The sequence below is a fragment of the Hordeum vulgare genome, chromosome 4H, assembly GCF_904849725.1.
Source record: "Hordeum vulgare subsp. vulgare chromosome 4H, MorexV3_pseudomolecules_assembly, whole genome shotgun sequence".
Classification (NCBI taxonomy): Eukaryota; Viridiplantae; Streptophyta; class Magnoliopsida; order Poales; family Poaceae; genus Hordeum; species Hordeum vulgare.
In genome coordinates, this window is record NC_058521.1 from 90,782,181 (window position 1) to 90,791,738 (window position 9,558).

The following is a 9,558-nucleotide window of genomic DNA, read 5'->3' on the forward strand; positions in this document are numbered from 1 at the left end:
GGTTTAGCGGAATTTCGTCCCGGCTCCAACCCGCACGGTCGGAATCGAACAATTCCGAACGTGGGACGGGGTAAGTGGACGTGTAGAGTAGGTTATCCGGAGAAGAGAGGGAAACGGCACCCGACAACGTAATTTAAAAACACCGACAAACGTCCGACGATAGACCGAATGCGGTGGCGCTACAGTAGACCGTTCGGGTACCAGATGAACTCCGATTGCGACGAAATTTGACAAGCGGCCTACCTATATCTAAATTAGACCGCACGTCAAATTCCAACCCAATCACAGAAAGTTTTACACACACTTTTAAGAACAATATTTAAACGATGCCGCGGGCGCATGCGTGTGTGTTCGGGCTCAGAACGGACAACGACGATAACCGGCAACTAACAATGGATGCAAGTTTTGAAAACTGGCGGCAACGGGATGCCGATGCAATGCTGATGATGCGCATGATGCAATGATGATGCGACGAATAAAAATAGACACAGACGAAAATGGAATAAAGGGGGAATCTTCTGGAACGTCGGCATCGGGCTGTCACAACTCTCCTACACTACAAGAGGATCTCGACCCGAGATCCAAGAATGAAAGGGGGAGAGGATGAGAAAGAACAAGAGGTAAAAACTTAGTCGCTTCTTTGAAAAACGAGTGAAACCAACGATCCTTGAAGGTTGCAAAGTGATGAGGAATGATATGAGAAACAAGCAAGAATTCACGGAAAATTTTGGCAACACATCGGTAGGAAAATGGGACAAAAAATTCGATAAGATGGGAGAATTAGACAATATTCATAACAAACAACTAAATATTACAAGGGAACACCATGATCTTGATAGAACAACATGATTGACCCAAAATAGCAACATCACAATGCCTCCGAAACAAGAGAATAAAACTAGATAATTGGGAACAAAGAAAGAATAAGAGAATGACAACTACTATCACAAGAATCTTGAAGAACTCATGAGAATGGATTGAAACCTTGATGAACCACCATGAAGGACCTCCGTATACAAATGAACGATGCAAATATACGACGGTAGAAAAGAATAAGATTATGACCTTGCCAAGATTTAGATGAAGCCTCACAAAGAGATACTTAAAAGAACTTGGAACTCCGGAAAAGAAAGATAAGCACATGGGATAAGAATTGATATGATGAGTCAGTCCAGAAGAAGAATTCAGATCACTATGAACAAGAATAAGAATTATGTTATGCTTATCCTTCATCCAGTTTAATTGATGACAAGCAACGGATTTAGCATACCACTTATTCTTCTTGAAATGATTGAGGAGAGATATGAGCACAAACTAGAAGAAATCCTGAAAGAAAACATCGGCGAGAATTGAAATGAATGAGGCAACCATGAATGAATGGAGATACATGAGAAAGAAGAGATCACGAGCCACCTGAGAGAAAACTAGAACAAGGCACTGGATAATCAAGAGACGAACGAAGAGACAACAATTGAGAAGAATTGAGGATAAAAGCTGAAAGCTGAGAACGAAGAATCTTCTGAAATGATGGCCTTCGGAGGATCAGGAATGAAACAACTCAGAAATGCACCGGATAGCAAGAAAGGGATTACTCATGATTGGGAATAATGAGAGGATAACACGAAGCTGAGATGACATCTTCACAAGAATGGAGCAAGATTTACGAGGAACACTCCTTCGAATTTCCAATGGAGAGAATGATGAGAAGAACACCATCAAGAATAACCGAGACACTCCGGAATAATGAAGAATGAAAGGTTGAGCCAAATATGAGAATTAATTCGAATAGATCTTGAAGAAGTAATATGACTGATGGAAATCATTCTTACGTCACATTGAAAAAGAATTAGAGAGCACCGAAAAGATTACAAGAGCCAGATAAGATCCTGGGAAAGAACCCGTGGGTTATGGGCCCACTCCAAGAAACCACGGTTGAAACAATTACTAACAAAGAAAGATACCGCACGGGTACAAATGAAAACTTGATGAGGTTGAGCACCTCAAAATAATTAAATAATTGAAAACAAGAAACTTCTAAGATAACTTCAACGCTCCAGATAGAATAGAGATAACTTAATAAACATGATAGGTTGATAAGAATTTCCAACATGGGAACGAATTTAAAGGATGACAAGGATATGATGAACACGGATAACCGAATTAAATTCACCGGAAAAGATAACAAGATTGAAAAAAAAGATGAACATGAAGCTCTTGAGAATCTTCACAATGAATCACCGGGTAAGAGAGAAAAGAACAAATAGCGGAAGCAACAATGAAATGCAATGCACTTGGATGAAATCCAATCACTGAAGAAAAGGGCGGGAGGGCGGGGAAAACAAAGACCACGTGGGACAGATGAGATGAACTCTTGAAAGAAAAGAGAGAATGATCTTGCAAAATTGGAGATGATAGAATTACTTAAAGAGAAGCACACCGGTTGGATAAAATTGATATGCAACTCCGGTTGACAAGAATTGAGAAGACACTTGATTGAGCAAAAGAATTAGCATTCCCATAAAAATATGAGAACACTACTTAGGAAAGATGTGAAATCACCGCTTGACATAAAAGCAACTTGAATACCACATATCAACAAAACAACGGGATGAGGCTTATGAAACAAGCCAGAACAAATTCATGAGAGAGATTTCGTCCGATATTTTCGTGGACAGGATCGTACGGGCTCGATCCTTACAGTAGCCATCCTGTGCAAGGCAATGCACACGACATACGAAGCGTCCGCGAGTCGTAGCAAGCTACAAGGACTCTTTAAGACACAACAAGAACCGTTGTAACACGACCGTGAACAAACGAATCCACTAGATGTCGAATCCCAACCTAACATCATGCATTTGTTGGAAGATTATCCTATTAGTAACTACTTGAATTCCCACCTAAGAATTCCCAAAATTTCTGGTCATGCAATCTGGTCCACAGATACAAGGAGTAATATATCACACAACTCCTATACTAACTCGTCCAGTGTATCACATCCGTCAACACATAACCAGAATCTCGGACCTTCATCTATTACAGACCCTCGTGATCACAACGATACAAAGTATGGCAGTACTCCCAAACAATCTGCACCAGTACTAGGGACATCGGGGTTATCTCACCACTACTAGTATTGAAGCAATTATGAACATCCTTCGTTCTGAGGTACTACGAAATCAAAATGATAACGATGTGCTCGAGAATCCCCTCGAGCTCAACTCCCCGGAAGAAATCAAGTCAGACAGGAGGCACCAAGACAGAACTCCGTCACATCGGTATCAAATAGATTCCAAAAATATCCGCGTGATCCTAATTTTTTTTTAGTGGGAAGAGTAGTAGAATTAAAATTCCTAAGTCGTGAACGTCACAAGAGCATAGATGAGGAGAAAAAAGAAACCTACTCTCCGATATAACTAAGACTCAAAATAGTTTTTCACTAGACTCGACTCGTCCAAGTTCGATCAATTAAGGGGGCTCCTAGGTCGGTACTGCTCTGATACCCACTTGTAACGCCCAAAATGCGATCCTATCCTCAATTTGGCACGAGGGCCTTGTCAGGGATAGAAGCGCATCTTGTCATTTCGCAAGAATGGGTATCATTACAAGTACATGTACTGAAAAGAAGAGATATAAAGAATTGGCTTACACTCACCACAAGCTACATCAGAGTCACATCAGTACAATACATAATCATCATGAAGAAGAGCAGGGTCCGACTACAGACGAAAACAAACGAGAAAATAAGAACGACGTCCATCCTTGCTATCCCAGGGTGCTGGCCTGGAACCCATCCTAGATCGATGATGAAGAAGAAGAGGCAACTTCAAATGAACAATCAACTCGCTCGAGTCAAGAAACCTTTACCTGTACCTGCAACGGGTGTTGTAGTATTCTGTGAGCCACAGGGGACTCAGCAATCTCCTTTCCAAAGGTATCAAGACTAGCAAAGCTTAATAGGTGAGTTAAGGTTAAGTGGTGAGGCTGCAGCAAGCGACTAAGCAATATATGAGGTGGCTATCTTACGAGTACAAGAATAAGAGGGGGATGATCTACGCATAGAGGACGTGATCTACTGATGATCAAATGAATGATCCTGAACACCTACTTACGTCAAACATAACCCCACCGTGTCCTCAATCGGAGTAAGAACTCGCGAAAGATACAGTCACGGTTACGCACTCAGTTGGCATATTTTAATTAAGTTATGTGCAAGTTATCTAGAACCAGTGTTAAACAAAGTTTCCACGTTGCCACATAACTGCGGGCACGGCTTTCCAAAAGATTTAACCCTGCAGGGGTGCTCCAACTAATCCATGACAAATTACCACAAGCCGCATAGAAATCCTTGATCACGAAACTCGCGATCTCGTCTGACTCCTTAGTGGAAAATCTCAACTCTGAGATTACCCAGAGCATCACCGGAATCCCGATGCACAAGACATTCGTCAAAGGTAAAACTAATCCAGCAAGGCCGCCCGATGTGTCGATGAACCCGATAGGAGCCGCGTATCTCGTTCTCGGGACACGACCGGGTGGAACTAGCTATGAGTGCCAAACCTCGAGTTTCCTCGTGGTGGCCCCGCAGGTAGACCGTTTGGGACCAACAGCATCAGCATTGGCCCCCCTGTTTTATGTGAAATTACTCCTCGGGTTCATGACGCCCTATGCATTCAGTATTAACAGAATTATTATGTTGGGCAAATGTCGTACCAATGTTGGGCCTTGCCATACCAGCTTTAATCTAAAATGAATTATCAAGGGGGTCCCCATAACAACCCCGATCGTGTTAGGAGCGCTCAATTATGGAACATAACACCGGTAGCTGAAACTAAGGGGGCAAAGGTGGAACAAAATATCAGGCTAGAAAGGCCAAGCCTTCCACCTTTTACCAGGTATATAGGTGCAATGAATTAAATAACATTTAATAGGGTGATATAACAAGGAACCCATGTTATCACATGGAAGCAACTACACCTGCAACTAGCAACGCTAACACATGGTAAGGCAAGCGGTAACATAGCCAATCAGTGGTTTGCTAGGTTGTGAACAGGTTGAAGGTTTTCATGGCAATGTTGGGAGGCTGATACTTAACAGGTGGTAGGCAACGAGACAAAATCGATAGAAACAGTAAAACTAGCATGGCAATGATAGTAATGGTATCTGGGGAAATGGTCATCTTGCCTGAGATCCCGCTTGGAAGAAGAATGACTCCGTGAAGCAGACGAACCGATGTAGTCGAACGGGTCCTCACTTTCTGACATGCTTGCGGAACTCTATCAAGACGGAGGAAACCGGAAACAAGAATCAACACAAGATATTCACCACGACATATGCACGACAAGATGCAACCCACAGAAGATACATGAACAGGTGAATATGCAAGACATGGCATTGTTGGAAATATGCCCTAGAGGCAATAATAAATTAGTTATTATTATATTTCTTTGTTCATGATAATCGCTTATTATCCATGCTATAATTGTATTGATTGGAAACACAATAATTGTGTGGATACATAGACAAAACACTGTCCCTAGTAAGCCTCTAGTTGACTAGCTCATTGATCAAAGATGGCCAAGGTTTCCTGGCCATAGGCAAGTGTTGTTACTTGATAACGGGATCACATCATTAGGAGAATCATGTGATGGACTAGACCCAAACTAATAGATGTAGCATGTTGATCGTGTCATTTTGTTGCTACTGTTTTCTGCATGTCAAGTATTTGTTCCTATGACCATGAGATCATATAACTCACTGGCACCGGAGGAATGCTTTGTGTGTATCAAACGTCGTAACGTAACTGGGTGACTATAAACATGCTCTACAGGTATCTCCGAAGGTGTTAGTTGAGTTAGTATGGATCGAGACTGGGATTTGTCACTCCGTGTGACGGAGAGGTATCTCGGGGCCCACTCGGTAATACAACATCACACATAAGCCTTGCAAGCAATGTGACTTAGTGTAAGTTGCGGGATCTTGTATTACGGAACGAGTAAAGAGACTTGCCGGTAAACGAGATTGGAATAGGTATGCAGATACTGACGATCGAATCTCGGGCAAGTAACATACCGAAGGACAAAGGGAATGACATACGGGATTATATGAATCCTTGGCACTGAGGTTCAAATGATAAGATCTTCGTAGAATATGTAGGATCCAATATGGGCATCCAGGTCCCACTATTGGATATTGACCGAGGAGTCTCTTGGGTCATGTCTACATAGTTCTCGAACCCGTAGGGTCTGCACACTTAAGGTTCGACGTTGTTTTATGCGTATTTGAGTTATATGGTTGGTTGCCGAATGTTGTTCGGAGTCCCGGATGAGATCACAGACGTCACGAGGGTTTCCGGAATGGTCCGGAAACGAAGATTGATATATTGTATGACCTCATTTGATTACCGGAAGGTTTTCGGAGTTACCGGGAATGTACCGGGAATGACGAATGGGTTCCGGGTGTTCACCGGGGGGGGGGGGGCAACCCACCCCGTGGAAGCCCATAGGCCTTGGGGGTGGCGCACCAGCCCTTAGTGGGCTGGTGGGATAGCCCAAGAAGGCCCTATGCGCCATAGGAAGAAAATCAAAGAGAAAAGAAAAGAAAAAAGGAGGAGGTGGGAAAGGGAAGAAGGACTCCACCTTCCAAACCAAGTTGGATTCGGTTTGGAAGGGGAGACCTTCCCCCCTTTGGCTCGGCCGACCACCTTGGGGCTCCTTGAGCCCCAAGGCAAGGCCCCCCCTCTCCCACCTATATATACAGAGGTTTTAGGGCTGATTTGAGACAACTTTTGCCACGGCAGCCCGACCACATACCTCCACGGTTTTTCCTCTAGATCGTGTTTCTGCGGAGCTCAGGCGGAGCCCTGCTGAGATTAGATCACCACCAACCTCCGGAGCGCCGTCACGCTGCCGGAGAACTCATCTACCTCTCCGTCTCTCTTGCTGGATCAAGAAGGCCGAGATCATCGTCGAGCTGTACGTGTGCTGAACGCGGAGGTGTCGTCCGTTCGGCACTAGATCGGAGCGGATCGTGGGACGGATCGCGGGACGGTTCGTGGGACGGTTCGCGGGGCGGATCGAGGGACGTGAGGACATTCCACTACATCAACTGCGTTTCTTAACGCTTCTGCTGTGCGATCTACAAGGGTACGTAGATCGGAAATCCCCTCTCGTAGATGGACATCACCATGATAGGTCTTCGTGCGCGTAGGAAATTTTTTGTTTCCCATGCGACGTTCCCCCACAGTGGCATCATGAGCTAGCTTCATGCGTAGATGTCTTCTCGAGTAGAACACAAAAGTTTTTGTGGGCGGTGGTGTGCGTTTTGCTGCCCTCCTTAGTCTTTTCTTGATTCCGCGGTATTGTTGGATCGAAGCGGCTCGGACCGACACTCGTACGCTTACGAGAGACTGGTTTCATCGCTACGAGTAACTCCGTTTCTCAAAGATGACCGGCGAGTGTTAGTTTCTCCAACTTTAGTTGAATCGGATTTGACCGAGGAGGTCCTTGGATGAGGTTAAATAGCAATTCATATATCTCCGTTGTGGTGTTTGCGTAAGTAAGATGCGATCCTACTAGATACCCATGGTCACCACGTAAAACATGCAACAACAAAATTAGAGGACGTCTAACTTGTTTTTGCAGGGTATGCTTGTGATGTGATATGGCCAACGATGTGATGTGATATATCGGATGTATGAGATGATCATGTTGTAATAGTTAATATCGACTTGCACGTCGATGGTACGGCAACCGGCAGGAGCCATAGGGTTGTCTTTAAACTAACGTTTGTGCTTGCGGATGTGTTTACTATATTGCTAGGACGTAGCTTTAGTAGTAATAGCATGAGTAGCACGACAACCCCGATGGCAACACGTTGATGGAGATCATGATGATGGAGATCATGGTGTGACGCCGGTGACAAGAAGATCATGCCGGTGCTTTGGTGAGGGAGATCAAGAAGCGCATGATGATGGCCATATCATGTCACTTATGAATTGCATGTGATGTTAATCATTTTTGCACCTTATCTTGCTTAGAACAACGGTAGCATTATGAGGTGATATCTCACTAAAATTTCAAGACGAAATTGTGTTCTCCCCGACTGTGCACCGTTACGACAGTTCTTTGTTTCGAGACACCACGTGACGATCGGGTGTGATAGACTCAACGTTCACATACAACGGGTGCAAAACAGTTGCACACGCAGAACACTCGGGTTAAGCTTGATGAGCCTAGCATGTACAGACATGGCCTCGGAACACATGAGACCGAAAGGTCGAGCATGAATCATATAGTTTATATGATTAGCATAGAGATGCTTACCACTGAAACTATTCTCGACTCACGTGATGATCGGACTTGAGATTGTGGATTTGGATCATGTACCACTCAAATGACTGGAGAGATGTACTTTTTGAGTGGGAGTTCTTAAGTAATATGATTAATTGAACTAATTGTCATGAACATAGTCTAATGGTCTTTGCGAATTACGATGTAGCTTGCGCTATAGCTCTACTGTTTTTATATGTTCCTAGAGAAAATTTAGTTGAAAGTTGATAGTAGCAAACTTTGCAGAGTGAGTCTGTAAAACCGAGGATTGTCCTCGTTGCTGCGCAGAAGGCTAATGTCCTTAATGCACCACTCGGTGTGCTGCACCTCGAGCATCATCTGTAGATGCTGTGAACATCCGACATACACGTTTCTGATGACTACACGATAGTTCAGTACAAAATACTTAATGGCTTAGAAGCAAGGCGCCGAAGATGTTTTGAAACGTCGCGGGACATAAGAGATGTTCTAAAGAGATGAAATTGTGATTTCATTCTTGTGCCCTTGTTAAGAGGTATGAGACCTCCGACAAGATTCTTTGTCCATGAAGTAAAGGAGAAAAACTCAATCGTTGAGCGTGTGCTCAGATTATCTGAGTACGACAATCGCTTGAATCAAGTGGGAGTTAATCTTCCAGATAAGATAGTGATGGTTCTCCAAAGTCACTGCCACCAAGCTGCGAGAGCTTCGTGATGAACTATAACATATCAAGGATAGATACAATGATCCTTGAGCACTTCGCGATGTTTGACACTGCGAAAGTAGAAATCAAGAAGGAGCATCAATAGTTGATGGTTAGTAAAACCACTAAGTTTCAAGAAAGGCAAGGGCTAGAAGGGATACTTCGTGAAACGGCAAAACAGTTGCTGCACTAATGAAGAGACCCAAGATTAAACCCAAACCCGAGACTAAGTGCTTTTGTAATGAGGGGAACAGTCACTGAGGCGGAGAAACTCTAGATACTTGGTAGATAAGAAGGTTGGCAAAAGTCGAAAGAAGTATATTTGATATACATGATGTTGATGTGTACTTTACTAGTACTCCTAGTAGCATGAGGGTATTGGATACCGGTTCGGTTGCTAAGTGATTAGTAACACGAAATGATAGCTACGGCGTAAACGGAGACTAGCTAAAGGCGAGGTGACGATACATGTTGGAAGTGTTTCCAAGATTGATATGATCAAAACGTCGCACGCTCCCTCTACCATCGGGATTGGCGTTAAACCGAAAT